Source organism: Atractosteus spatula (genome assembly GCF_055471065.1).
Source record: "Atractosteus spatula isolate fAtrSpa1 chromosome 10 unlocalized genomic scaffold, fAtrSpa1.hap1 SUPER_10_unloc_3, whole genome shotgun sequence".
Classification (NCBI taxonomy): Eukaryota; Metazoa; Chordata; class Actinopteri; order Semionotiformes; family Lepisosteidae; genus Atractosteus; species Atractosteus spatula.
This window is the reverse complement of record NW_028296623.1, coordinates 484,295-510,324: the sequence shown is the minus strand read 5'-3', so window position 1 is coordinate 510,324 and position 26,030 is coordinate 484,295. Positions and strand designations below refer to the sequence as shown.

Below are 26,030 nucleotides of genomic sequence, written 5' to 3'. Positions count from 1 at the left end.
TTCGCCAATGCGATTCAGCTGCTTCCAGTGCCTTTATTGGAGTGCGCTGATGGACCGTGCTCTCTCTCCAGAGACCAGCACGCCTGTCATGGACGGAGCAGGAAAAGCGGCGCCACATTCTACAGCCCTCTCCACGCAATCGACGAAATCGGGCTACTGAAGTGGAGAAAATCGCCTCTCCAGAAAGTGCAAATATCATCTTGGAGAGTATAAATCCTATTGCCGAAGGTCAGCCCTGTCTACCAGAGTAACCCTCCCACCTCCTGCAGCGATGATCAGCTCGTCTCACACGCGAGAAGTCTTCGGTTGGAAACAAGCGCCCCCTCTTCTCGCGCGTTTTGCACGTTCGAGTGGTTTTAATGCGGCTCCTTCGTACACGGTGCTGATCTTTTGGAAAGCAGGAGGCAAAACTGACACGTTCCCATACCGGGAGTCAAACCCGGGCCGCCTGGGTGAAAACCAGGAATCCTAACCGCTAGACCATATGGGAGCACACAACCCCGCTGTTCCGGGCATCATGCAAGCAAACTACATAAATATGAGAAAACACGCAAGAGAGTTGTCACTCAGAGTGTCGAAGGGTCGATGTATACTGGGGCTCAGTTGAAATGCAACGTCAGGACTTTTCCGAATTAGGTCACACGAAGAGAGCACAGCCTTTTCCGCCCTACCATGTGTGTATCGGTAACTCGCCGTGATCGTATAGTGGTCAGTACTTTGCGTTGTGGCCGCAACAACCCCGGTTCGAATCCGGGTCACGGCAGAATAGGGGCGTCTGCTTTTACTACTTGCGCGAATGAAGGCAAAAAAAAGCCAATCGATGTGAACGAACGGCGCTTTACAGAGGAGTACTGCCTGACTGGATCGTTGATGAACGACAGAGGCCACTCCGACCTCTTCTCGGTTTTCTTCAACGACTTACTAAGGATCTTCTTCACATTCGCCCATGCAGGGGAAGCCAGTTACACCAAAGCAAACGCAGGAAAGTGCATTTCAAGCAGAGACCAGGAGGGACTTGTTTACACCGAGAGTGGTCGGAGAATGGAACAATGCGCCCAGCCCTGTTGCTGGAGCCGATTCTTGATGAGATCTTGGGCTCACTGGATGCTAATCTTTCTGTTGTTCTTGCAGGTCCTGCGCTGCTTTTGAGCCGACAGAGCTCGTCCTGGTCTGTCGGCACAGCCCAATTGCAAATGATCGGCTCCGCGTACAGAAGGAACGTGCATTTGGTACAAGAGTGCATGAAGGCACCGGAAATACATTGGGAACAAATGACCGGTCGCTCAAGACCTCTGTGAAGTACAGGAGCGTGCAACAAGAGGCTGTTTCCGCCCGGTCTCGAACCGGGGACCTTTCGCGTGTTAGGCGAACGTGATAGCCGCTACACTACGGAAACCTGCAGGGACCGCTGCTGGTGTCTCGCTTGCGTTTCGGGCTGAGAAAGGGAAGCGTCACTTTAGGCAGGGGGCGCTGGAGAGAGGAACAAAGGGCGCGATGAAACAAAATGCCGAAACCCGGGATCGAACCAGGGACCTTTAGATCTTCAGTCTAACGCTCTCCCAACTGAGCTATTTCGGCAGTGCACAGAGCCCACAGCCACCTGCTCCAGCGGCATGAGCGCACCAAGAGGAGCGGGAGAGTGTTGCAGGAACGTCACTCAGAAGGAAAGCCACCCAGCTGCGCCCTCTGAGCTCTGTCCAGCGCATCTTCCTCGCATGGACTCCTGCCTGCGACGGGCAGGAAACAATTAGCAAGAACAGAACAGCACCCCATGGGTGTCTCATGACCACACCTTAGGTTGTGACACGTGCAGGTGTGAGGGGTTGCCGGGCTACTCTGGAGCAGAGCTTGGGCGGAGGGGGGGCGGGAAAGCAGACAAAGAGGTGACACCTCAAGGTCTGCACGATCACAGCTCTCCGCCGCCCCAGGCTTCCGCTCGATAAGCTACTGGACACACCCGCCCCTCCTCACACAGACCGTGGAAAAGCACCCGAGTGGGAGGGCTCTCTCTTCCTCCCAGGAGCTCTTGGACACGACGCACAGACAGAGCGCGGGGAGCCGCCGCCTGCAAACACGGCTCCAGGCAGGACTCCACTCCGCAGGAGCCGCAGAGCAGAGGAGATGGGGGCAGCTTAGTTCCTGTGCAGAGACCTGAGCTGTTGTTGCTGCGGACGCTGTCTTTTCTGTTCTCGGGGTAGGAGTGAATGTTGAGTTGCCCTTAGAAATGAAGCAGAGCACTTCAACGGCACGGGTGTGTGTGTGTGCGTGCGCCCTGGTGATTCTGGGAGACAGATCGAACCTGGGCTAAAAGAGAGGGGGCTTAGCCCTCTTCCATTTGCTAGTTCAGAGTTGTACAACCCATTTGTATCTGCTAGGCGGCGCAGTCGTCGTGCACAAAGAACGCTTTGAAAAGCGTCAAAAGCAAGTCATTCCGAGTTGGTCGTTTGTGTTTTCCGTTCAGACGCGAAATGCTGAAATGATCTCTCGGCTCCTCGGTTGTCATTTCTGCTCCGTAAAGGAATCACAGCACGCGTCGCCTTCCAGCACGCTGGGTCGGGACACGATGCCGGGGATCGAAGGGTGTGATGTCTTCCTCGTTAGTATAGTGGCAAGTATCCCCGCCTGTCACGCGGGAGACCGGGGTTCGATTCCCCGACGGGGAGTCGAAAGCTTTTCTTTTACCTCCTTAGAGAAAGGACTGCCTTTCACTTCTCTGTTTTCTTTCACAGCGTCGTGCACCTTTTCATTGCTCTCGCTTTCAGAGCCTCCGCACGGCACACGACTCGACATCAGAAAGCACATTGAAGTGAAAGCAGGAAGCGCTGCGACATGCACTGTGCAGATCCCGCCACACTAAGAGGTGAGTGGGTCTGTTCGATGCACAAAGAACGCTTTGATAAGCGTCAAAGGCAAGTCATTCCGAGTTGGTCGTTTGTGTTTTCTGTTCAGACGCGAAATGCTGAAATGATCTCTCGGCTCCTCGGTTGTCATTTCTGCTCCGTAAAGAAATCACAGCACGCGTCGGCTTCCAGCACGGTGGGTCGGGACACGATGCCGGGGATCGAAGGGTGTGATGTCTTCCTCGTTAGTATAGTGGCAAGTATCCCCGCCTGTCACGCGGGAGACCGGGGTTCGATTCCCCGACGGGGAGTAGAAAGCTTTTCTTTTACCTCCTTAGAGAAAGGACTGCCTTTCACTTCTCTGTTTTCTTTCACAGCGTCGTGCACCTTTTCATTGCTCTCGCTTTCAGAGCCTCCGCACGGCACACGACTCGACATCAGAAAGCACATTGAAGTGAAAGCAGGAAGCGCTGCGACATGCACTGTGCAGATCCCGCCACACTAAGAGGTGAATGGGTCTGTTCGATGCACAAAGAACGCTTTGATAAGCGTCAAAGGCAAGTCATTCCGAGTTGGTCGTTTGTGTTTTCTGTTCAGACGCGAAATGCTGAAATGATCTCTCGGCTCCTCGGTTGTCATTTCTGCTCCGTAAAGAAATCACAGCACGCGTCGGCTTCCAGCACGGTGGGTCGGGACACGATGCCGGGGGTCGGAGAGAGCGATGTCTTCCTCGTTAGTATAGTGGTGATTATCCCCACCTGTCACGCGGGAGACTGGGGTACATCAGGACGCGCATTGGAGTGAAAGCAGGATGCGCTGCGACATGCACTGTGCAGATCCCGCCACACTAAGAGGTGAGTGGGTCTGTGCGATCACAGCGCTAGGCGAATCCCCAATCCCCTTTTGTGCGTGGCGACAAAAGGAGCCGGGCTGTTTCCGCCCAGTTTCGAACGAGGGACTTTTCGCGTGGGAGGCAAACGTGATAACCACTACACTACGGAAACGGTAGCAAACCCTTTCCAGCGGCCCAGTGCTGAGCTTCGCCAATGCGATTCAGCTGCTTCCAGTGCCTTTATTGGAGTGCGCTGATGGACCGTGCTCTCTCTCCAGAGACCAGCACGCCTGTCATGGACGGAGCAGGAAATGCGGCGCCACATTCTACAGCCCTCTCCACGCAATCGACGAAATCGGGCTACTGAAGTGGAGAAAATCGCCTCTCCAGAAAGTGCAAATATCATCTTGGAGAGTATAAATCCTATTGCCGAAGGTCAGCCCTGTCTACCAGAGTAACCCTCCCACCTCCTGCAGCGATGATCAGCTCGTCTCACACGCGAGAAGTCTTCGGTTGGAAACAAGCGCCCCCTCTTCTCGCGCGTTTTGCACGTTCGAGTGGTTTTAATGCGGCTCCTTCGTACACGGTGCTGATCTTTTGGAAAGCAGGAGGCAAAACTGACACGTTCCCATACCGGGAGTCAAACCCGGGCCGCCTGGGTGAAAACCAGGAATCCTAACCGCTAGACCATATGGGAGCACACAACCCCGCTGTTCCGGGCATCATGCAAGCAAACTACATAAATATGAGAAAACACGCAAGAGAGTTGTCACTCAGAGTGTCGAAGGGTCGATGTATACTGGGGCTCAGTTGAAATGCAACGTCAGGACTTTTCCGAATTAGGTCACACGAAGAGAGCACAGCCTTTTCCGCCCTACCATGTGTGTATCGGTAACTCGCCGTGATCGTATAGTGGTCAGTACTTTGCGTTGTGGCCGCAACAACCCCGGTTCGAATCCGGGTCACGGCAGAATAGGGGCATCTACTTTTACTACTTGCGCGAATGAAGGCAAAAGAAAGCCAATCGATGTGAACGAACGGCGCTTTACAGAGGAGTACTGCCTGACTGGATCGTTGATGAACGACAGAGGCCACTCCGACCTCTTCTCGGTTTTCTTCAACGACTTACTAAGGATCTTCTTCACATTCGCCCATGCAGGGGAAGCCAGTTACACCAAAGCAAACGCAGGAAAGTGCATTTCAAGCAGAGACCAGGAGAGACTTGTTTACACCGAGAGTGGTCGGAGAATGGAACAATGCGCCCAGCCCTGTTGCTGGAGCCGATTCTTGATGAGCTCTTGGGCTCACTGGATACTAATCTTTCTGTTGTTCTTGCAGGTCCTGCGCTGCTTTTGAGCCGACAGAGCTCGTCCTGGTCTGTCGGCACAGCCCAATTGCAAATGATCGGCTCCGCGTACAGAAGGAACGTGCGTTTGGTACAAGAGTGCATGAAGGCACCGGAAATACATTGGGAACAAATGACCGGTCGCTCAAGACCTCTGTGAAGTACAGGAGCGTGCAACAAGAGGCTGTTTCCGCCCGGTCTCGAACCGGGGACCTTTCGCGTGTTAGGCGAACGTGATAGCCGCTACACTACGGAAACCTGCAGGGACCGCTGCTGGTGTCTCGCTTGCGTTTCGGGCTGAGAAAGGGAAGCGTCACTTTAGGCAGGGGGCGCTGGAGAGAGGAACAAAGGGCGCGATGAAACAAAATGCCGAAACCCGCGATCGAACCAGGGACCTTTAGATCTTCAGTCTAACGCTCTCCCAACTGAGCTATTTCGGCAGTGCACAGAGCCCACAGCCACCTGCTCCAGCCTTCCTGTGTTGCGGCATGAGCGCACCAAGAGGAGCGGGAGAGTGTTGCAGGAACGTCACTCAGAAGGAAAGCCACCCAGCTGCGCCCTCTGAGCTCTGTCCAGCGCATCTTCCTCGCATGGACTCCTGCCTGCGACGGGCAGGAAACAATTAGCAAGAACAGAACAGCACCCCATGGGTGTCTCATGACCACACCTTAGGTTGTGACACGTGCAGGTGTGAGGGGTTGCCGGGCTACTCTGGAGCAGAGCTTGGGCGGAGGGGGGGCGGGAAAGCAGACAAAGAGGTGACACCTCAAGGTCTGCACGATCACAGCTCTCCGCCGCCCCAGGCTTCCGCTCGATAAGCTACTGGACACACCCGCCCCTCCTCACACAGACCGTGGAAAAGCCCCCGAGTGGGAGGGCTCTCTCTTCCTCCCAGGAGCTCTTGGACACGACGCACAGACAGAGCGCGGGGAGCCGCCGCCTGCATACACGGCTCCAGACAGGACTCCACTCCGCAGGAGCCGCAGAGCAGAGGAGATGGGGGCAGCTTAGTTCCTGTGCAGAGACCTGAGCTGTTGTTGCTGCGGACGCTGTCTTTTCTGTTCTCGGGGTAGGAGTGAATGTTGAGTTGCCCTTAGAAATGAAGCAGAGCACTTCAACGGCACGGGTGTGTGTGTGTGCGTGCGCCCTGGTGATTCTGGGAGACAGATCGAACCTGGGCTAAAAGAGAGGGGGCTTAGCCCACTTCCATTTGCTAGTTCAGAGTTGTACAACCCATTTGTATCTGCTAGGCGGCGCAGTCGTCGTGCACAAAGAACGCTTTGAAAAGCGTCAAAAGCAAGTCATTCCGAGTTGGTCGTTTGTGTTTTCCGTTCAGACGCGAAATGCTGAAATGATCTCTCGGCTCCTCGGTTGTCATTTCTGCTCCGTAAAGGAATCACAGCACGCGTCGCCTTCCAGCACGCTGGGTCGGGACACGATGCCGGGGATCGAAGGGTGTGATGTCTTCCTCGTTAGTATAGTGGCAAGTATCCCCGCCTGTCACGCGGGAGACCGGGGTTCGATTCCCCGACGGGGAGTAGAAAGCTTTTCTTTTACCTCCTTAGAGAAAGGACTGCCTTTCACTTCTCTGTTTTCTTTCACAGCGTCGTGCACCTTTTCATTGCTCTCGCTTTCAGAGCCTCCGCACGGCACACGACTCGACATCAGAAAGCACATTGAAGTGAAAGCAGGAAGCGCTGCGACATGCAGTGTGCAGATCCTGCCACACTAAGAGGTGAGTGGGTCTGTTCGATGCACAAAGAACGCTTTGATAAGCGTCAAAGGCAAGTCATTCCGAGTTGGTCGTTTGTGTTTTCTGTTCAGACGCGAAATGCTGAAATGATCTCTCGGCTCCTCGGTTGTCATTTCTGCTCCGTAAAGAAATCACAGCACGCGTCGGCTTCCAGCACGGTGGGTCGGGACACGATGCCGGGGGTCGGAGAGAGCGATGTCTTCCTCGTTAGTATAGTGGTGATTATCCCCACCTGTCACGCGGGAGACTGGGGTACATCAGGACGCGCATTGGAGTGAAAGCAGGATGCGCTGCGACATGCACTGTGCAGATCCCGCCACACTAAGAGGTGAGTGGGTCTGTGCGATCACAGCGCTAGGCGAATCCCCAATCCCCTTTTGTGCGTGGCGACAAAAGGAGCCGGTCTGTTTCCGCCCAGTTTCGAACCAGGGACTTTTCGCGTGGGAGGCAAACGTGATAACCACTACACTACGGAAACGGTAGCAAACCCTTCCCAGCGGCCCAGTGCTGAGCTTCGCCAATGCGATTCAGCTGCTTCCAGTGCCTTTATTGGAGTGCGCTGATGGACCGTGCTCTCTCTCCAGAGACCAGCACGCCTGTCATGGACGGAGCAGGAAAAGCGGCGCCACATTCTACAGCCCTCTCCACGCAATCGACGAAATCGGGCTACTGAAGTGGAGAAAATCGCCTCTCCAGAAAGTGCAAATATCATCTTGGAGAGTATAAATCCTATTGCCGAAGGTCAGCCCTGTCTACCAGAGTAACCCTCCCACCTCCTGCAGCGATGATCAGCTCGTCTCACACGCGAGAAGTCTTCGGTTGGAAACAAGCGCCCCCTCTTCTCGCGCGTTTTGCACGTTCGAGTGGTTTTAATGCGGCTCCTTCGTACACGGTGCTGATCTTTTGGAAAGCAGGAGGCAAAACTGACACGTTCCCATACCGGGAGTCAAACCCGGGCCGCCTGGGTGAAAACCAGGAATCCTAACCGCTAGACCATATGGGAGCACACAACCCCGCTGTTCCGGGCATCATGCAAGCAAACTACATAAATATGAGAAAACACGCAAGAGAGTTGTCACTCAGAGTGTCGAAGGGTCGATGTATACTGGGGCTCAGTTGAAATGCAACGTCAGGACTTTTCCGAATTAGGTCACACGAAGAGAGCACAGCCTTTTCCGCCCTACCATGTGTGTATCGGTAACTCGCCGTGATCGTATAGTGGTCAGTACTTTGCGTTGTGGCCGCAACAACCCCGGTTCGAATCCGGGTCACGGCAGAATAGGGGCGTCTGCTTTTACTACTTGCGCGAATGAAGGCAAAAAAAAGCCAATCGATGTGAACGAACGGCGCTTTACAGAGGAGTACTGCCTGACTGGATCGTTGATGAACGACAGAGGCCACTCCGACCTCTTCTCGGTTTTCTTCAACGACTTACTAAGGATCTTCTTCACATTCGCCCATGCAGGGGAAGCCAGTTACACCAAAGCAAACGCAGGAAAGTGCATTTCAAGCAGAGACCAGGAGGGACTTGTTTACACCGAGAGTGGTCGGAGAATGGAACAATGCGCCCAGCCCTGTTGCTGGAGCCGATTCTTGATGAGATCTTGGGCTCACTGGATGCTAATCTTTCTGTTGTTCTTGCAGGTCCTGCGCTGCTTTTGAGCCGACAGAGCTCGTCCTGGTCTGTCGGCACAGCCCAATTGCAAATGATCGGCTCCGCGTACAGAAGGAACGTGCATTTGGTACAAGAGTGCATGAAGGCACCGGAAATACATTGGGAACAAATGACCGGTCGCTCAAGACCTCTGTGAAGTACAGGAGCGTGCAACAAGAGGCTGTTTCCGCCCGGTCTCGAACCGGGGACCTTTCGCGTGTTAGGCGAACGTGATAGCCGCTACACTACGGAAACCTGCAGGGACCGCTGCTGGTGTCTCGCTTGCGTTTCGGGCTGAGAAAGGGAAGCGTCACTTTAGGCAGGGGGCGCTGGAGAGAGGAACAAAGGGCGCGATGAAACAAAATGCCGAAACCCGGGATCGAACCAGGGACCTTTAGATCTTCAGTCTAACGCTCTCCCAACTGAGCTATTTCGGCAGTGCACAGAGCCCACAGCCACCTGCTCCAGCGGCATGAGCGCACCAAGAGGAGCGGGAGAGTGTTGCAGGAACGTCACTCAGAAGGAAAGCCACCCAGCTGCGCCCTCTGAGCTCTGTCCAGCGCATCTTCCTCGCATGGACTCCTGCCTGCGACGGGCAGGAAACAATTAGCAAGAACAGAACAGCACCCCATGGGTGTCTCATGACCACACCTTAGGTTGTGACACGTGCAGGTGTGAGGGGTTGCCGGGCTACTCTGGAGCAGAGCTTGGGCGGAGGGGGGGCGGGAAAGCAGACAAAGAGGTGACACCTCAAGGTCTGCACGATCACAGCTCTCCGCCGCCCCAGGCTTCCGCTCGATAAGCTACTGGACACACCCGCCCCTCCTCACACAGACCGTGGAAAAGCACCCGAGTGGGAGGGCTCTCTCTTCCTCCCAGGAGCTCTTGGACACGACGCACAGACAGAGCGCGGGGAGCCGCCGCCTGCAAACACGGCTCCAGGCAGGACTCCACTCCGCAGGAGCCGCAGAGCAGAGGAGATGGGGGCAGCTTAGTTCCTGTGCAGAGACCTGAGCTGTTGTTGCTGCGGACGCTGTCTTTTCTGTTCTCGGGGTAGGAGTGAATGTTGAGTTGCCCTTAGAAATGAAGCAGAGCACTTCAACGGCACGGGTGTGTGTGTGTGCGTGCGCCCTGGTGATTCTGGGAGACAGATCGAACCTGGGCTAAAAGAGAGGGGGCTTAGCCCTCTTCCATTTGCTAGTTCAGAGTTGTACAACCCATTTGTATCTGCTAGGCGGCGCAGTCGTCGTGCACAAAGAACGCTTTGAAAAGCGTCAAAAGCAAGTCATTCCGAGTTGGTCGTTTGTGTTTTCCGTTCAGACGCGAAATGCTGAAATGATCTCTCGGCTCCTCGGTTGTCATTTCTGCTCCGTAAAGGAATCACAGCACGCGTCGCCTTCCAGCACGCTGGGTCGGGACACGATGCCGGGGATCGAAGGGTGTGATGTCTTCCTCGTTAGTATAGTGGCAAGTATCCCCGCCTGTCACGCGGGAGACCGGGGTTCGATTCCCCGACGGGGAGTCGAAAGCTTTTCTTTTACCTCCTTAGAGAAAGGACTGCCTTTCACTTCTCTGTTTTCTTTCACAGCGTCGTGCACCTTTTCATTGCTCTCGCTTTCAGAGCCTCCGCACGGCACACGACTCGACATCAGAAAGCACATTGAAGTGAAAGCAGGAAGCGCTGCGACATGCACTGTGCAGATCCCGCCACACTAAGAGGTGAGTGGGTCTGTTCGATGCACAAAGAACGCTTTGATAAGCGTCAAAGGCAAGTCATTCCGAGTTGGTCGTTTGTGTTTTCTGTTCAGACGCGAAATGCTGAAATGATCTCTCGGCTCCTCGGTTGTCATTTCTGCTCCGTAAAGAAATCACAGCACGCGTCGGCTTCCAGCACGGTGGGTCGGGACACGATGCCGGGGATCGAAGGGTGTGATGTCTTCCTCGTTAGTATAGTGGCAAGTATCCCCGCCCGTCACGCGGGAGACCGGGGTTCGATTCCCCGACGGGGAGTAGAAAGCTTTTCTTTTACCTCCTTAGAGAAAGGACTGCCTTTCACTTCTCTGTTTTCTTTCACAGCGTCGTGCACCTTTTCATTGCTCTCGCTTTCAGAGCCTCCGCACGGCACACGACTCGACATCAGAAAGCACATTGAAGTGAAAGCAGGAAGCGCTGCGACATGCACTGTGCAGATCCCGCCACACTAAGAGGTGAATGGGTCTGTTCGATGCACAAAGAACGCTTTGATAAGCGTCAAAGGCAAGTCATTCCGAGTTGGTCGTTTGTGTTTTCTGTTCAGACGCGAAATGCTGAAATGATCTCTCGGCTCCTCGGTTGTCATTTCTGCTCCGTAAAGAAATCACAGCACGCGTCGGCTTCCAGCACGGTGGGTCGGGACACGATGCCGGGGGTCGGAGAGAGCGATGTCTTCCTCGTTAGTATAGTGGTGATTATCCCCACCTGTCACGCGGGAGACTGGGGTACATCAGGACGCGCATTGGAGTGAAAGCAGGATGCGCTGCGACATGCACTGTGCAGATCCCGCCACACTAAGAGGTGAGTGGGTCTGTGCGATCACAGCGCTAGGCGAATCCCCAATCCCCTTTTGTGCGTGGCGACAAAAGGAGCCGGGCTGTTTCCGCCCAGTTTCGAACGAGGGACTTTTCGCGTGGGAGGCAAACGTGATAACCACTACACTACGGAAACGGTAGCAAACCCTTTCCAGCGGCCCAGTGCTGAGCTTCGCCAATGCGATTCAGCTGCTTCCAGTGCCTTTATTGGAGTGCGCTGATGGACCGTGCTCTCTCTCCAGAGACCAGCACGCCTGTCATGGACGGAGCAGGAAATGCGGCGCCACATTCTACAGCCCTCTCCACGCAATCGACGAAATCGGGCTACTGAAGTGGAGAAAATCGCCTCTCCAGAAAGTGCAAATATCATCTTGGAGAGTATAAATCCTATTGCCGAAGGTCAGCCCTGTCTACCAGAGTAACCCTCCCACCTCCTGCAGCGATGATCAGCTCGTCTCACACGCGAGAAGTCTTCGGTTGGAAACAAGCGCCCCCTCTTCTCGCGCGTTTTGCACGTTCGAGTGGTTTTAATGCGGCTCCTTCGTACACGGTGCTGATCTTTTGGAAAGCAGGAGGCAAAACTGACACGTTCCCATACCGGGAGTCAAACCCGGGCCGCCTGGGTGAAAACCAGGAATCCTAACCGCTAGACCATATGGGAGCACACAACCCCGCTGTTCCGGGCATCATGCAAGCAAACTACATAAATATGAGAAAACACGCAAGAGAGTTGTCACTCAGAGTGTCGAAGGGTCGATGTATACTGGGGCTCAGTTGAAATGCAACGTCAGGACTTTTCCGAATTAGGTCACACGAAGAGAGCACAGCCTTTTCCGCCCTACCATGTGTGTATCGGTAACTCGCCGTGATCGTATAGTGGTCAGTACTTTGCGTTGTGGCCGCAACAACCCCGGTTCGAATCCGGGTCACGGCAGAATAGGGGCATCTACTTTTACTACTTGCGCGAATGAAGGCAAAAGAAAGCCAATCGATGTGAACGAACGGCGCTTTACAGAGGAGTACTGCCTGACTGGATCGTTGATGAACGACAGAGGCCACTCCGACCTCTTCTCGGTTTTCTTCAACGACTTACTAAGGATCTTCTTCACATTCGCCCATGCAGGGGAAGCCAGTTACACCAAAGCAAACGCAGGAAAGTGCATTTCAAGCAGAGACCAGGAGAGACTTGTTTACACCGAGAGTGGTCGGAGAATGGAACAATGCGCCCAGCCCTGTTGCTGGAGCCGATTCTTGATGAGCTCTTGGGCTCACTGGATACTAATCTTTCTGTTGTTCTTGCAGGTCCTGCGCTGCTTTTGAGCCGACAGAGCTCGTCCTGGTCTGTCGGCACAGCCCAATTGCAAATGATCGGCTCCGCGTACAGAAGGAACGTGCGTTTGGTACAAGAGTGCATGAAGGCACCGGAAATACATTGGGAACAAATGACCGGTCGCTCAAGACCTCTGTGAAGTACAGGAGCGTGCAACAAGAGGCTGTTTCCGCCCGGTCTCGAACCGGGGACCTTTCGCGTGTTAGGCGAACGTGATAGCCGCTACACTACGGAAACCTGCAGGGACCGCTGCTGGTGTCTCGCTTGCGTTTCGGGCTGAGAAAGGGAAGCGTCACTTTAGGCAGGGGGCGCTGGAGAGAGGAACAAAGGGCGCGATGAAACAAAATGCCGAAACGCGGGATCGAACCAGGGACCTTTAGATCTTCAGTCTAACGCTCTCCCAACTGAGCTATTTCGGCAGTGCACAGAGCCCACAGCCACCTGCTCCAGCGGCATGAGCGCACCAAGAGGAGCGGGAGAGTGTTGCAGGAACGTCACTCAGAAGGAAAGCCACCCAGCTGCGCCCTCTGAGCTCTGTCCAGCGCATCTTCCTCGCATGGACTCCTGCCTGCGACGGGCAGGAAACAATTAGCAAGAACAGAACAGCACCCCATGGGTGTCTCATGACCACACCTTAGGTTGTGACACGTGCAGGTGTGAGGGGTTGCCGGGCTACTCTGGAGCAGAGCTTGGGCGGAGGGGGGGCGGGAAAGCAGACAAAGAGGTGACACCTCAAGGTCTGCACGATCACAGCTCTCCGCCGCCCCAGGCTTCCGCTCGATAAGCTACTGGACACACCCGCCCCTCCTCACACAGACCGTGGAAAAGCCCCCGAGTGGGAGGGCTCTCTCTTCCTCCCAGGAGCTCTTGGACACGACGCACAGACAGAGCGCGGGGAGCCGCCGCCTGCAAACACGGCTCCAGGCAGGACTCCACTCCGCAGGAGCCGCAGAGCAGAGGAGATGGGGGCAGCTTAGTTCCTGTGCAGAGACCTGAGCTGTTGTTGCTGCGGACGCTGTCTTTTCTGTTCTCGGGGTAGGAGTGAATGTTGAGTTGCCCTTAGAAATGAAACAGAGCACTTCAACGGCACGGGTGTGTGTGTGTGCGTGCGCCCTGGTGATTCTGGGAGACAGATCGAACCTGGGCTAAAAGAGAGGGGGCTTAGCCCACTTCCATTTGCTAGTTCAGAGTTGTACAACCCATTTGTGTCTGCTAGGCGGCGCAGTCGTCGTGCACAAAGAACGCTTTGAAAAGCGTCAAAAGCAAGTCATTCCGAGTTGGTCGTTTGTGTTTTCCGTTCAGACGCGAAATGCTGAAATGATCTCTCGGCTCCTCGGTTGTCATTTCTGCTCCGTAAAGGAATCACAGCACGCGTCGCCTTCCAGCACGCTGGGTCGGGACACGATGCCGGGGATCGAAGGGTGTGATGTCTTCCTCGTTAGTATAGTGGCAAGTATCCCCGCCTGTCACGCGGGAGACCGGGGTTCGATTCCCCGACGGGGAGTAGAAAGCTTTTCTTTTACCTCCTTAGAGAAAGGACTGCCTTTCACTTCTCTGTTTTCTTTCACAGCGTCGTGCACCTTTTCATTGCTCTCGCTTTCAGAGCCTCCGCACGGCACACGACTCGACATCAGAAAGCACATTGAAGTGAAAGCAGGAAGCGCTGCGACATGCAGTGTGCAGATCCTGCCACACTAAGAGGTGAGTGGGTCTGTTCGATGCACAAAGAACGCTTTGATAAGCGTCAAAGGCAAGTCATTCCGAGTTGGTCGTTTGTGTTTTCTGTTCAGACGCGAAATGCTGAAATGATCTCTCGGCTCCTCGGTTGTCATTTCTGCTCCGTAAAGAAATCACAGCACGCGTCGGCTTCCAGCACGGTGGGTCGGGACACGATGCCGGGGGTCGGAGAGAGCGATGTCTTCCTCGTTAGTATAGTGGTGATTATCCCCACCTGTCACGCGGGAGACTGGGGTACATCAGGACGCGCATTGGAGTGAAAGCAGGATGCGCTGCGACATGCACTGTGCAGATCCCGCCACACTAAGAGGTGAGTGGGTCTGTGCGATCACAGCGCTAGGCGAATCCCCAATCCCCTTTTGTGCGTGGCGACAAAAGGAGCCGGTCTGTTTCCGCCCAGTTTCGAACCAGGGACTTTTCGCGTGGGAGGCAAACGTGATAACCACTACACTACGGAAACGGTAGCAAACCCTTCCCAGCGGCCCAGTGCTGAGCTTCGCCAATGCGATTCAGCTGCTTCCAGTGCCTTTATTGGAGTGCGCTGATGGACCGTGCTCTCTCTCCAGAGACCAGCACGCCTGTCATGGACGGAGCAGGAAAAGCGGCGCCACATTCTACAGCCCTCTCCACGCAATCGACGAAATCGGGCTACTGAAGTGGAGAAAATCGCCTCTCCAGAAAGTGCAAATATCATCTTGGAGAGTATAAATCCTATTGCCGAAGGTCAGCCCTGTCTACCAGAGTAACCCTCCCACCTCCTGCAGCGATGATCAGCTCGTCTCACACGCGAGAAGTCTTCGGTTGGAAACAAGCGCCCCCTCTTCTCGCGCGTTTTGCACGTTCGAGTGGTTTTAATGCGGCTCCTTCGTACACGGTGCTGATCTTTTGGAAAGCAGGAGGCAAAACTGACACGTTCCCATACCGGGAGTCAAACCCGGGCCGCCTGGGTGAAAACCAGGAATCCTAACCGCTAGACCATATGGGAGCACACAACCCCGCTGTTCCGGGCATCATGCAAGCAAACTACATAAATATGAGAAAACACGCAAGAGAGTTGTCACTCAGAGTGTCGAAGGGTCGATGTATACTGGGGCTCAGTTGAAATGCAACGTCAGGACTTTTCCGAATTAGGTCACACGAAGAGAGCACAGCCTTTTCCGCCCTACCATGTGTGTATCGGTAACTCGCCGTGATCGTATAGTGGTCAGTACTTTGCGTTGTGGCCGCAACAACCCCGGTTCGAATCCGGGTCACGGCAGAATAGGGGCGTCTGCTTTTACTACTTGCGCGAATGAAGGCAAAAAAAAGCCAATCGATGTGAACGAACGGCGCTTTACAGAGGAGTACTGCCTGACTGGATCGTTGATGAACGACAGAGGCCACTCCGACCTCTTCTCGGTTTTCTTCAACGACTTACTAAGGATCTTCTTCACATTCGCCCATGCAGGGGAAGCCAGTTACACCAAAGCAAACGCAGGAAAGTGCATTTCAAGCAGAGACCAGGAGGGACTTGTTTACACCGAGAGTGGTCGGAGAATGGAACAATGCGCCCAGCCCTGTTGCTGGAGCCGATTCTTGATGAGATCTTGGGCTCACTGGATGCTAATCTTTCTGTTGTTCTTGCAGGTCCTGCGCTGCTTTTGAGCCGACAGAGCTCGTCCTGGTCTGTCGGCACAGCCCAATTGCAAATGATCGGCTCCGCGTACAGAAGGAACGTGCATTTGGTACAAGAGTGCATGAAGGCACCGGAAATACATTGGGAACAAATGACCGGTCGCTCAAGACCTCTGTGAAGTACAGGAGCGTGCAACAAGAGGCTGTTTCCGCCCGGTCTCGAACCGGGGACCTTTCGCGTGTTAGGCGAACGTGATAGCCGCTACACTACGGAAACCTGCAGGGACCGCTGCTGGTGTCTCGCTTGCGTTTCGGGCTGAGAAAGGGAAGCGTCACTTTAGGCAGGGGGCGCTGGAGAGAGGAACAAAGGGCGCGATGAAACAAAATGCCGAAACCCGGGATCGAACCAGGGACCTTTAGATCTTCAGTCTAACGCTCTCCCAACTGAGCTATTTCGGCAGTGCACAGAGCCCACAGCCACCTGCTCCAGCGGCATGAGCGCACCAAGAGGAGCGGGAGAGTGTTGCAGGAACGTCACTCAGAAGGAAAGCCACCCAGCTGCGCCCTCTGAGCTCTGTCCAGCGCATCTTCCTCGCATGGACTCCTGCCTGCGACGGGCAGGAAACAATTAGCAAGAACAGAACAGCACCCCATGGGTGTCTCATGACCACACCTTAGGTTGTGACACGTGCAGGTGTGAGGGGTTGCCGGGCTACTCTGGAGCAGAGCTTGGGCGGAGGGGGGGCGGGAAAGCAGACAAAGAGGTGACACCTCAAGGTCTGCACGATCACAGCTCTCCGCCGCCCCAGGCTTCCGCTCGATAAGCTACTGGACACACCCGCCCCTCCTCACACAGACCGTGGAAAAGCACCCGAGTGGGAGGGCTCTCTCTTCCTCCCAGGAGCTCTTGGACACGACGCACAGACAGAGCGCGGGGAGCCGCCGCCTGCAAACACGGCTCCAGGCAGGACTCCACTCCGCAGGAGCCGCAGAGCAGAGGAGATGGGGGCAGCTTAGTTCCTGTGCAGAGACCTGAGCTGTTGTTGCTGCGGACGCTGTCTTTTCTGTTCTCGGGGTAGGAGTGAATGTTGAGTTGCCCTTAGAAATGAAGCAGAGCACTTCAACGGCACGGGTGTGTGTGTGTGCGTGCGCCCTGGTGATTCTGGGAGACAGATCGAACCTGGGCTAAAAGAGAGGGGGCTTAGCCCTCTTCCATTTGCTAGTTCAGAGTTGTACAACCCATTTGTATCTGCTAGGCGGCGCAGTCGTCGTGCACAAAGAACGCTTTGAAAAGCGTCAAAAGCAAGTCATTCCGAGTTGGTCGTTTGTGTTTTCCGTTCAGACGCGAAATGCTGAAATGATCTCTCGGCTCCTCGGTTGTCATTTCTGCTCCGTAAAGGAATCACAGCACGCGTCGCCTTCCAGCACGCTGGGTCGGGACACGATGCCGGGGATCGAAGGGTGTGATGTCTTCCTCGTTAGTATAGTGGCAAGTATCCCCGCCTGTCACGCGGGAGACCGGGGTTCGATTCCCCGACGGCGAGTAGAAAGCTTTTCTTTTACCTCCTTAGAGAAAGGACTGCCTTTCACTTCTCTGTTTTCTTTCACAGCGTCGTGCACCTTTTCATTGCTCTCGCTTTCAGAGCCTCCGCACGGCACACGACTCGACATCAGAAAGCACATTGAAGTGAAAGCAGGAAGCGCTGCGACATGCACTGTGCAGATCCCGCCACACTAAGAGGTGAGTGGGTCTGTTCGATGCACAAAGAACGCTTTGATAAGCGTCAAAGGCAAGTCATTCCGAGTTGGTCGTTTGTGTTTTCTGTTCAGACGCGAAATGCTGAAATGATCTCTCGGCTCCTCGGTTGTCATTTCTGCTCCGTAAAGAAATCACAGCACGCGTCGGCTTCCAGCACGGTGGGTCGGGACACGATGCCGGGGATCGAAGGGTGTGATGTCTTCCTCGTTAGTATAGTGGCAAGTATCCCCGCCTGTCACGCGGGAGACCGGGGTTCGATTCCCCGACGGGGAGTAGAAAGCTTTTCTTTTACCTCCTTAGAGAAAGGACTGCCTTTCACTTCTCTGTTTTCTTTCACAGCGTCGTGCACCTTTTCATTGCTCTCGCTTTCAGAGCCTCCGCACGGCACACGACTCGACATCAGAAAGCACATTGAAGTGAAAGCAGGAAGCGCTGCGACATGCACTGTGCAGATCCCGCCACACTAAGAGGTGAATGGGTCTGTTCGATGCACAAAGAACGCTTTGATAAGCGTCAAAGGCAAGTCATTCCGAGTTGGTCGTTTGTGTTTTCTGTTCAGACGCGAAATGCTGAAATGATCTCTCGGCTCCTCGGTTGTCATTTCTGCTCCGTAAAGAAATCACAGCACGCGTCGGCTTCCAGCACGGTGGGTCGGGACACGATGCCGGGGGTCGGAGAGAGCGATGTCTTCCTCGTTAGTATAGTGGTGATTATCCCCACCTGTCACGCGGGAGACTGGGGTACATCAGGACGCGCATTGGAGTGAAAGCAGGATGCGCTGCGACATGCACTGTGCAGATCCCGCCACACTAAGAGGTGAGTGGGTCTGTGCGATCACAGCGCTAGGCGAATCCCCAATCCCCTTTTGTGCGTGGCGACAAAAGGAGCCGGTCTGTTTCCGCCCAGTTTCGAACGAGGGACTTTTCGCGTGGGAGGCAAACGTGATAACCACTACACTACGGAAACGGTAGCAAACCCTTTCCAGCGGCCCAGTGCTGAGCTTCGCCAATGCGATTCAGCTGCTTCCAGTGCCTTTATTGGAGTGCGCTGATGGACCGTGCTCTCTCCAGAGACCAGCACGCCTGTCATGGACGGAGCAGGAAATGCGGCGCCACATTCTACAGCCCTCTCCACGCAATCGACGAAATCGGGCTACTGAAGTGGAGAAAATCGCCTCTCCAGAAAGTGCAAATATCATCTTGGAGAGTATAAATCCTATTGCCGAAGGTCAGCCCTGTCTACCAGAGTAACCCTCCCACCTCCTGCAGCGATGATCAGCTCGTCTCACACGCGAGAAGTCTTCGGTTGGAAACAAGCGCCCCCTCTTCTCGCGCGTTTTGCACGTTCGAGTGGTTTTAATGCGGCTCCTTCGTACACGGTGCTGATCTTTTGGAAAGCAGGAGGCAAAACTGACACGTTCCCATACCGGGAGTCAAACCCGGGCCGCCTGGGTGAAAACCAGGAATCCTAACCGCTAGACCATATGGGAGCACACAACCCCGCTGTTCCGGGCATCATGCAAGCAAACTACATAAATATGAGAAAACACGCAAGAGAGTTGTCACTCAGAGTGTCGAACGGTCGATGTATACTGGGGCTCAGTTGAAATGCAACGTCAGGACTTTTCCGAATTAGGTCACACGAAGAGAGCACAGCCTTTTCCGCCCTACCATGTGTGTATCGGTAACTCGCCGTGATCGTATAGTGGTCAGTACTTTGCGTTGTGGCCGCAACAACCCCGGTTCGAATCCGGGTCACGGCAGAATAGGGGCATCTACTTTTACTACTTGCGCGAATGAAGGCAAAAGAAAGCCAATCGATGTGAACGAACGGCGCTTTACAGAGGAGTACTGCCTGACTGGATCGTTGATGAACGACAGAGGCCACTCCGACCTCTTCTCGGTTTTCTTCAACGACTTACTAAGGATCTTCTTCACATTCGCCCATGCAGGGGAAGCCAGTTACACCAAAGCAAACGCAGGAAAGTGCATTTCAAGCAGAGACCAGGAGAGACTTGTTTACACCGAGAGTGGTCGGAGAATGGAACAATGCGCCCAGCCCTGTTGCTGGAGCCGATTCTTGATGAGCTCTTGGGCTCACTGGATACTAATCTTTCTGTTGTTCTTGCAGGTCCTGCGCTGCTTTTGAGCCGACAGAGCTCGTCCTGGTCTGTCGGCACAGCCCAATTGCAAATGATCGGCTCCGCGTACAGAAGGAACGTGCGTTTGGTACAAGAGTGCATGAAGGCACCGGAAATACATTGGGAACAAATGACCGGTCGCTCAAGACCTCTGTGAAGTACAGGAGCGTGCAACAAGAGGCTGTTTCCGCCCGGTCTCGAACCGGGGACCTTTCGCGTGTTAGGCGAACGTGATAGCCGCTACACTACGGAAACCTGCAGGGACCGCTGCTGGTGTCTCGCTTGCGTTTCGGGCTGAGAAAGGGAAGCGTCACTTTAGGCAGGGGGCGCTGGAGAGAGGAACAAAGGGCGCGATGAAACAAAATGCCGAAACCCGCGATCGAACCAGGGACCTTTAGATCTTCAGTCTAACGCTCTCCCAACTGAGCTATTTCGGCAGTGCACAGAGCCCACAGCCACCTGCTCCAGCGGCATGAGCGCACCAAGAGGAGCGGGAGAGTGTTGCAGGAACGTCACTCAGAAGGAAAGCCACCCAGCTGCGCCCTCTGAGCTCTGTCCAGCGCATCTTCCTCGCATGGACTCCTGCCTGCGACGGGCAGGAAACAATTAGCAAGAACAGAACAGCACCCCATGGGTGTCTCATGACCACACCTTAGGTTGTGACACGTGCAGGTGTGAGGGGTTGCCGGGCTACTCTGGAGCAGAGCTTGGGCGGAGGGGGGGCGGGAAAGCAGACAAAGAGGTGACACCTCAAGGTCTGCACGATCACAGCTCTCCGCCGCCCCAGGCTTCCGCTCGATAAGCTACTGGACACACCCGCCCCTCCTCACACAGACCGTGGAAAAGCCCCCGAGTGGGAGGGCTCTCTCTTCCTCCCAGGAGCTCTTGGACACGACGCACAGACAGAGCGCGGGGAGCCGCCGCCTGCAAACACGGCTCCAGGCAGGACTCCACTCCGCAGGAGCCGCAGAGCAGAGGAGATGGGGGCAGCTTAGTTCCTGTGCAGAGACCTGAGCTGTTGTTGCTGCGGACGCTGTCTTTTCTGTTCTCGGGGTAGGAGTGAATGTTGAGTTGCCCTTAGAAATGAAACAGAGCACTTCAACGGCACGGGTGTGTGTGTGTGCGTGCGCCCTGGTGATTCTGGGAGACAGATCGAACCTGGGCTAAAAGAGAGGGGGCTTAGCCCTCTTCCATTTGCTAGTTCAGAGTTGTACAACCCATTTGTATCTGCTAGGCGGCGCAGTCGTCGTGCACAAAGAACGCTTTGAAAAGCGTCAAAAGCAAGTCATTCCGAGTTGGTCGTTTGTGTTTTCCGTTCAGACGCGAAATGCTGAAATGATCTCTCGGCTCCTCGGTTGTCATTTCTGCTCCGTAAAGGAATCACAGCACGCGTCGCCTTCCAGCACGCTGGGTCGGGACACGATGCCGGGGATCGAAGGGTGTGATGTCTTCCTCGTTAGTATAGTGGCAAGTCTCCCCGCCTGTCACGCGGGAGACCGGGGTTCGATTCCCCGACGGGGAGTCGAAAGCTTTTCTTTTACCTCCTTAGAGAAAGGACTGCCTTTCACTTCTCTGTTTTCTTTCACAGCGTCGTGCACCTTTTCATTGCTCTCGCTTTCAGAGCCTCCGCACGGCACACGACTCGACATCAGAAAGCACATTGAAGTGAAAGCAGGAAGCGCTGCGACATGCACTGTGCAGATCCCGCCACACTAAGAGGTGAGTGGGTCTGTTCGATGCACAAAGAACGCTTTGATAAGCGTCAAAGGCAAGTCATTCCGAGTTGGTCGTTTGTGTTTTCTGTTCAGACGCGAAATGCTGAAATGATCTCTCGGCTCCTCGGTTGTCATTTCTGCTCCGTAAAGGAATCACAGCACGCGTCGGCTTCCAGCACGGTGGGTCGGGACACGATGCCGGGGGTCGAAGGGTGTGATGTCTTCCTCGTTAGTATAGTGGTGATTATCCCCACCTGTCACGCGGGAGACTGGGGTACATCAGGACGCGCATTGGAGTGAAAGCAGGATGCGCTGCGACATGCACTGTGCAGATCCCGCCACACTAAGAGGTGAGTGGGTCTGTGCGATCACAGCGCTAGGCGAATCCCCAATCCCCTTTTGTGCGTGGCGACAAAAGAAGCCGGTCTGTTTCCGCCCAGTTTCGAACCAGGGACTTTTCGCGTGGGAGGCAAACGTGATAACCACTACACTACGGAAACGGTAGCAAACCCTTCCCAGCGGCCCAGTGCTGAGCTTCGCCAATGCGATTCAGCTGCTTCCAGTGCCTTTATTGGAGTGCGCTGATGGACCGTGCTCTCTCTCCAGAGACCAGCACGCCTGTCATGGACGGAGCAGGAAAAGCGGCGCCACATTCTACAGCCCTCTCCACGCAATCGACGAAATCGGGCTACTGAAGTGGAGAAAATCGCCTCTCCAGAAAGTGCAAATATCATCTTGGAGAGTATAAATCCTATTGCCGAAGGTCAGCCCTGTCTACCAGAGTAACCCTCCCACCTCCTGCAGCGATGATCAGCTCGTCTCACACGCGAGAAGTCTTCGGTTGGAAACAAGCGCCCCCTCTTCTCGCGCGTTTTGCACGTTCGAGTGGTTTTAATGCGGCTCCTTCGTACACGGTGCTGATCTTTTGGAAAGCAGGAGGCAAAACTGACACGTTCCCATACCGGGAGTCAAACCCGGGCCGCCTGGGTGAAAACCAGGAATCCTAACCGCTAGACCATATGGGAGCACACAACCCCGCTGTTCCGGGCATCATGCAAGCAAACTACATAAATATGAGAAAACACGCAAGAGAGTTGTCACTCAGAGTGTCGAAGGGTCGATGTATACTGGGGCTCAGTTGAAATGCAACGTCAGGACTTTTCCGAATTAGGTCACACGAAGAGAGCACAGCCTTTTCCGCCCTACCATGTGTGTATCGGTAACTCGCCGTGATCGTATAGTGGTCAGTACTTTGCGTTGTGGCCGCAACAACCCCGGTTCGAATCCGGGTCACGGCAGAATAGGGGCGTCTACTTTTACTACTTGCGCGAATGAAGGCAAAAGAAAGCCAATCGATGTGAACGAACGGCGCTTTACAGAGGAGTACTGCCTGACTGGATCGTTGATGAACGACAGAGGCCACTCCGACCTCTTCTCGGTTTTCTTCAACGACTTACTAAGGATCTTCTTCACATTCGCCCATGCAGGGGAAGCCAGTTACACGAAAGCAAACGCAGGAAAGTGCATTTCAAGCAGAGACCAGGAGAGACTTGTTTACACCGAGAGTGGTCGGAGAATGGAACAATGCGCCCAGCCCTGTTGCTGGAGCCGATTCTTGATGAGATCTTGGGCTCACTGGATACTAATCTTTCTGTTGTTCTTGCAGGTCCTGCGCTGCTTTTGAGCCGACAGAGCTCGTCCTGGTCTGTCGGCACAGCCCAATTGCAAATGATCGGCTCCGCGTACAGAAAGAACGTGCGTTTGGTACAAGAGTGCATGAAGGCACCAGAAATACATTGGGAACAAATGACCGGTCGCTCAAGACCTCTGTGAAGTACAGGAGCGTGCAACAAGAGGCTGTTTCCGCCCGGTCTCGAACCGGGGACCTTTCGCGTGTTAGGCGAACGTGATAGCCGCTACACTACGGAAACCTGCAGGGACCGCTGCTGGTGTCTCGCTTGCGTTTCGGGCTGAGAAAGGGAAGCGTCACTTTAGGCAGGGGGCGCTGGAGAGAGGAACAAAGGGCGCGATGAAACAAAATGCCGAAACCCGCGATCGAACCAGGGACCTTTAGATCTTCAGTCTAACGCGCTCCCAACTGAGCTATTTCGGCAGTGCACAGAGCCCACAGCCACCTGCTCCAGCGGCATGAGCGCACCAAGAGGAGCGGGAGAGTGTTGCAGGAACGTCACTCAGAAGGAAAGCCACCCAGCTGCGCCCTCTGAGCTCTGTCCAGCGCATCTTCCTCGCATGGACTCCTGCCTGCGACGGGCAGGAAACAATTAGCAAGAACAGAACAGCACCCCATGGGTGTCTCATGACCACACCTTAGGTTGTGACACGTGCAGGTGTGAGGGGTTGCCGGGCTACTCTGGAGCAGAGCTTGGGCGGAGGGGGGGCGGGAAAGCAGACAAAGAGGTGACACCTCAAGGTCTGCACGATCACAGCTCTCCGCCGCCCCAGGCTTCCGCTCGATAAGCTACTGGACACACCCGCCCCTCCTCACACAGACCGTGGAAAAGCCCCCGAGTGGGAGGGCTCTCTCTTCCTCCCAGGAGCTCTTGGACACGACGCACAGACAGAGCGCGGGGAGCCGCCGCCTGCAAACACGGCTCCAGACAGGACTCCACTCCGCAGGAGCCGCAGAGCAGAGGAGATGGGGGCAGCTTAGTTCCTGTGCAGAGACCTGAGCTGTTGTTGCTGCGGACGCTGTCTTTTCTGTTCTCGGGGTAGGAGTGAATGTTGAGTTGCCCTTAGAAATGAAGCAGAGCACTTCAACGGCACGGGTGTGTGTGTGTGCGTGCGCCCTGGTGATTCTGGGAGACAGATCGAACCTGGGCTAAAAGAGAGGGGGCTTAGCCCACTTCCATTTGCTAGTTCAGAGTTGTACAACCCATTTGTATCTGCTAGGCGGCGCAGTCGTCGTGCACAAAGAACGCTTTGAAAAGCGTCAAAAGCAAGTCATTCCGAGTTGGTCGTTTGTGTTTTCCGTTCAGACGCGAAATGCTGAAATGATCTCTCGGCTCCTCGGTTGTCATTTCTGCTCCGTAAAGGAATCACAGCACGCGTCGCCTTCCAGCACGCTGGGTCGGGACACGATGCCGGGGATCGAAGGGTGTGATGTCTTCCTCGTTAGTCTAGTGGCAAGTATCCCCGCCTGTCACGCGGGAGACCGGGGTTCGATTCCCCGACGGGGAGTAGAAAGCTTTTCTTTTACCTCCTTAGAGAAAGGACTGCCTTTCACTTCTCTGTTTTCTTTCACAGCGTCGTGCACCTTTTCATTGCTCTCGCTTTCAGAGCCTCCGCACGGCACACGACTCGACATCAGAAAGCACATTGAAGTGAAAGCAGGAAGCGCTGCGACATGCAGTGTGCAGATCCTGCCACACTAAGAGGTGAGTGGGTCTGTTCGATGCACAAAGAACGCTTTGATAAGCGTCAAAGGCAAGTCATTCCGAGTTGGTCGTTTGTGTTTTCTGTTCAGACGCGAAATGCTGAAATGATCTCTCGGCTCCTCGGTTGTCATTTCTGCTCCGTAAAGAAATCACAGCACGCGTCGGCTTCCAGCACGGTGGGTCGGGACACGATGCCGGGGGTCGGAGAGAGCGATATCTTCCTCGTTAGTATAGTGGTGATTATCCCCACCTGTCACGCGGGAGACTGGGGTACATCAGGACGCGCATTGGAGTGAAAGCAGGATGCGCTGCGACATGCACTGTGCAGATCCCGCCACACTAAGAGGTGAGTGGGTCTGTGCGATCACAGCGCTAGGCGAATCCCCAATCCCCTTTTGTGCGTGGCGACAAAAGATGCCGGTCTGTTTCCGCCCAGTTTCGAACCAGGGACTTTTCGCGTGGGAGGCAAACGTGATAACCACTACACTACGGAAACGGTAGCAAACCCTTCCCAGCGGCCCAGTGCTGAGCTTCGCCAATGCGATTCAGCTGCTTCCAGTGCCTTTATTGGAGTGCGCTGATGGACCGTGCTCTCTCTCCAGAGACCAGCACGCCTGTCATGGACGGAGCAGGAAAAGCGGCGCCACATTCTACAGCCCTCTCCACGCAATCGACGAAATCGGGCTACTGAAGTGGAGAAAATCGCCTCTCCAGAAAGTGCAAATATCATCTTGGAGAGTATAAATCCTATTGCCGAAGGTCAGCCCTGTCTACCAGAGTAACCCTCCCACCTCCTGCAGCGATGATCAGCTCGTCTCACACGCGAGAAGTCTTCGGTTGGAAACAAGCGCCCCCTCTTCTCGCGCGTTTTGCACGTTCGAGTGGTTTTAATGCGGCTCCTTCGTACACGGTGCTGATCTTTTGGAAAGCAGGAGGCAAAACTGACACGTTCCCATACCGGGAGTCAAACCCGGGCCGCCTGGGTGAAAACCAGGAATCCTAACCGCTAGACCATATGGGAGCACACAACCCCGCTGTTCCGGGCATCATGCAAGCAAACTACATAAATATGAGAAAACACGCAAGAGAGTTGTCACTCAGAGTGTCGAAGGGTCGATGTATACTGGGGCTCAGTTGAAATGCAACGTCAGGACTTTTCCGAATTAGGTCACACGAAGAGAGCACAGCCTTTTCCGCCCTACCATGTGTGTATCGGTAACTCGCCGTGATCGTATAGTGGTCAGTACTTTGCGTTGTGGCCGCAACAACCCCGGTTCGAATCCGGGTCACGGCAGAATAGGGGCATCTACTTTTACTACTTGCGCGAATGAAGGCAAAAGAAAGCCAAT

At 54.7% G+C, this 26,030-nt stretch overlaps 28 non-coding genes across 28 annotated transcripts; 14 read left to right on the top strand and 14 right to left on the bottom strand.

Annotated features, from left to right (window-relative positions):
• The first annotated feature begins 691 nt into the window (after window positions 1-691).
• trnah-gug (transfer RNA histidin (anticodon GUG)) lies at window positions 692-763 on the top strand. Its single transcript has one exon. It is a non-coding gene; the product is annotated as a tRNA-His (tRNA).
• Window positions 764-1,323: 560 nt separating this feature from the next.
• Window positions 1,324-1,396, bottom strand: trnav-aac (transfer RNA valine (anticodon AAC)). Its single transcript has one exon. It is a non-coding gene; the product is annotated as a tRNA-Val (tRNA).
• Window positions 1,397-1,505: 109 nt separating this feature from the next.
• Window positions 1,506-1,578, bottom strand: trnaf-gaa (transfer RNA phenylalanine (anticodon GAA)). Its single transcript has one exon. It is a non-coding gene; the product is annotated as a tRNA-Phe (tRNA).
• Window positions 1,579-2,591: 1,013 nt separating this feature from the next.
• Window positions 2,592-2,663, top strand: trnad-guc (transfer RNA aspartic acid (anticodon GUC)). The gene has a single exon. It is a non-coding gene; the product is annotated as a tRNA-Asp (tRNA).
• A 416-nt stretch (window positions 2,664-3,079) lies between these two features.
• trnad-guc (transfer RNA aspartic acid (anticodon GUC)) lies at window positions 3,080-3,151 on the top strand. Its single transcript has one exon. It is a non-coding gene; the product is annotated as a tRNA-Asp (tRNA).
• A 1,419-nt stretch (window positions 3,152-4,570) lies between these two features.
• On the top strand, window positions 4,571-4,642 carry trnah-gug (transfer RNA histidin (anticodon GUG)). Its single transcript has one exon. It is a non-coding gene; the product is annotated as a tRNA-His (tRNA).
• A 560-nt stretch (window positions 4,643-5,202) lies between these two features.
• trnav-aac (transfer RNA valine (anticodon AAC)) lies at window positions 5,203-5,275 on the bottom strand. Its single transcript has one exon. It is a non-coding gene; the product is annotated as a tRNA-Val (tRNA).
• Window positions 5,276-6,483: 1,208 nt separating this feature from the next.
• On the top strand, window positions 6,484-6,555 carry trnad-guc (transfer RNA aspartic acid (anticodon GUC)). The gene has a single exon. It is a non-coding gene; the product is annotated as a tRNA-Asp (tRNA).
• Window positions 6,556-7,175: 620 nt separating this feature from the next.
• On the bottom strand, window positions 7,176-7,248 carry trnag-ccc (transfer RNA glycine (anticodon CCC)). Its single transcript has one exon. It is a non-coding gene; the product is annotated as a tRNA-Gly (tRNA).
• Window positions 7,249-7,974: 726 nt separating this feature from the next.
• On the top strand, window positions 7,975-8,046 carry trnah-gug (transfer RNA histidin (anticodon GUG)). Its single transcript has one exon. It is a non-coding gene; the product is annotated as a tRNA-His (tRNA).
• Window positions 8,047-8,606: 560 nt separating this feature from the next.
• trnav-aac (transfer RNA valine (anticodon AAC)) lies at window positions 8,607-8,679 on the bottom strand. The gene has a single exon. It is a non-coding gene; the product is annotated as a tRNA-Val (tRNA).
• A 109-nt stretch (window positions 8,680-8,788) lies between these two features.
• Window positions 8,789-8,861, bottom strand: trnaf-gaa (transfer RNA phenylalanine (anticodon GAA)). The gene has a single exon. It is a non-coding gene; the product is annotated as a tRNA-Phe (tRNA).
• Window positions 8,862-9,874: 1,013 nt separating this feature from the next.
• trnad-guc (transfer RNA aspartic acid (anticodon GUC)) lies at window positions 9,875-9,946 on the top strand. The gene has a single exon. It is a non-coding gene; the product is annotated as a tRNA-Asp (tRNA).
• Window positions 9,947-11,853: 1,907 nt separating this feature from the next.
• trnah-gug (transfer RNA histidin (anticodon GUG)) lies at window positions 11,854-11,925 on the top strand. Its single transcript has one exon. It is a non-coding gene; the product is annotated as a tRNA-His (tRNA).
• Window positions 11,926-12,485: 560 nt separating this feature from the next.
• Window positions 12,486-12,558, bottom strand: trnav-aac (transfer RNA valine (anticodon AAC)). Its single transcript has one exon. It is a non-coding gene; the product is annotated as a tRNA-Val (tRNA).
• Window positions 12,559-13,753: 1,195 nt separating this feature from the next.
• trnad-guc (transfer RNA aspartic acid (anticodon GUC)) lies at window positions 13,754-13,825 on the top strand. The gene has a single exon. It is a non-coding gene; the product is annotated as a tRNA-Asp (tRNA).
• A 620-nt stretch (window positions 13,826-14,445) lies between these two features.
• Window positions 14,446-14,518, bottom strand: trnag-ccc (transfer RNA glycine (anticodon CCC)). The gene has a single exon. It is a non-coding gene; the product is annotated as a tRNA-Gly (tRNA).
• Window positions 14,519-15,244: 726 nt separating this feature from the next.
• On the top strand, window positions 15,245-15,316 carry trnah-gug (transfer RNA histidin (anticodon GUG)). Its single transcript has one exon. It is a non-coding gene; the product is annotated as a tRNA-His (tRNA).
• A 560-nt stretch (window positions 15,317-15,876) lies between these two features.
• Window positions 15,877-15,949, bottom strand: trnav-aac (transfer RNA valine (anticodon AAC)). Its single transcript has one exon. It is a non-coding gene; the product is annotated as a tRNA-Val (tRNA).
• A 109-nt stretch (window positions 15,950-16,058) lies between these two features.
• On the bottom strand, window positions 16,059-16,131 carry trnaf-gaa (transfer RNA phenylalanine (anticodon GAA)). Its single transcript has one exon. It is a non-coding gene; the product is annotated as a tRNA-Phe (tRNA).
• A 1,501-nt stretch (window positions 16,132-17,632) lies between these two features.
• Window positions 17,633-17,704, top strand: trnad-guc (transfer RNA aspartic acid (anticodon GUC)). The gene has a single exon. It is a non-coding gene; the product is annotated as a tRNA-Asp (tRNA).
• A 1,417-nt stretch (window positions 17,705-19,121) lies between these two features.
• trnah-gug (transfer RNA histidin (anticodon GUG)) lies at window positions 19,122-19,193 on the top strand. The gene has a single exon. It is a non-coding gene; the product is annotated as a tRNA-His (tRNA).
• Window positions 19,194-19,753: 560 nt separating this feature from the next.
• On the bottom strand, window positions 19,754-19,826 carry trnav-aac (transfer RNA valine (anticodon AAC)). Its single transcript has one exon. It is a non-coding gene; the product is annotated as a tRNA-Val (tRNA).
• A 1,887-nt stretch (window positions 19,827-21,713) lies between these two features.
• trnag-ccc (transfer RNA glycine (anticodon CCC)) lies at window positions 21,714-21,786 on the bottom strand. The gene has a single exon. It is a non-coding gene; the product is annotated as a tRNA-Gly (tRNA).
• A 726-nt stretch (window positions 21,787-22,512) lies between these two features.
• trnah-gug (transfer RNA histidin (anticodon GUG)) lies at window positions 22,513-22,584 on the top strand. Its single transcript has one exon. It is a non-coding gene; the product is annotated as a tRNA-His (tRNA).
• A 560-nt stretch (window positions 22,585-23,144) lies between these two features.
• Window positions 23,145-23,217, bottom strand: trnav-aac (transfer RNA valine (anticodon AAC)). The gene has a single exon. It is a non-coding gene; the product is annotated as a tRNA-Val (tRNA).
• Window positions 23,218-25,104: 1,887 nt separating this feature from the next.
• trnag-ccc (transfer RNA glycine (anticodon CCC)) lies at window positions 25,105-25,177 on the bottom strand. Its single transcript has one exon. It is a non-coding gene; the product is annotated as a tRNA-Gly (tRNA).
• A 726-nt stretch (window positions 25,178-25,903) lies between these two features.
• On the top strand, window positions 25,904-25,975 carry trnah-gug (transfer RNA histidin (anticodon GUG)). Its single transcript has one exon. It is a non-coding gene; the product is annotated as a tRNA-His (tRNA).
• Window positions 25,976-26,030: the final 55 nt, after the last annotated feature.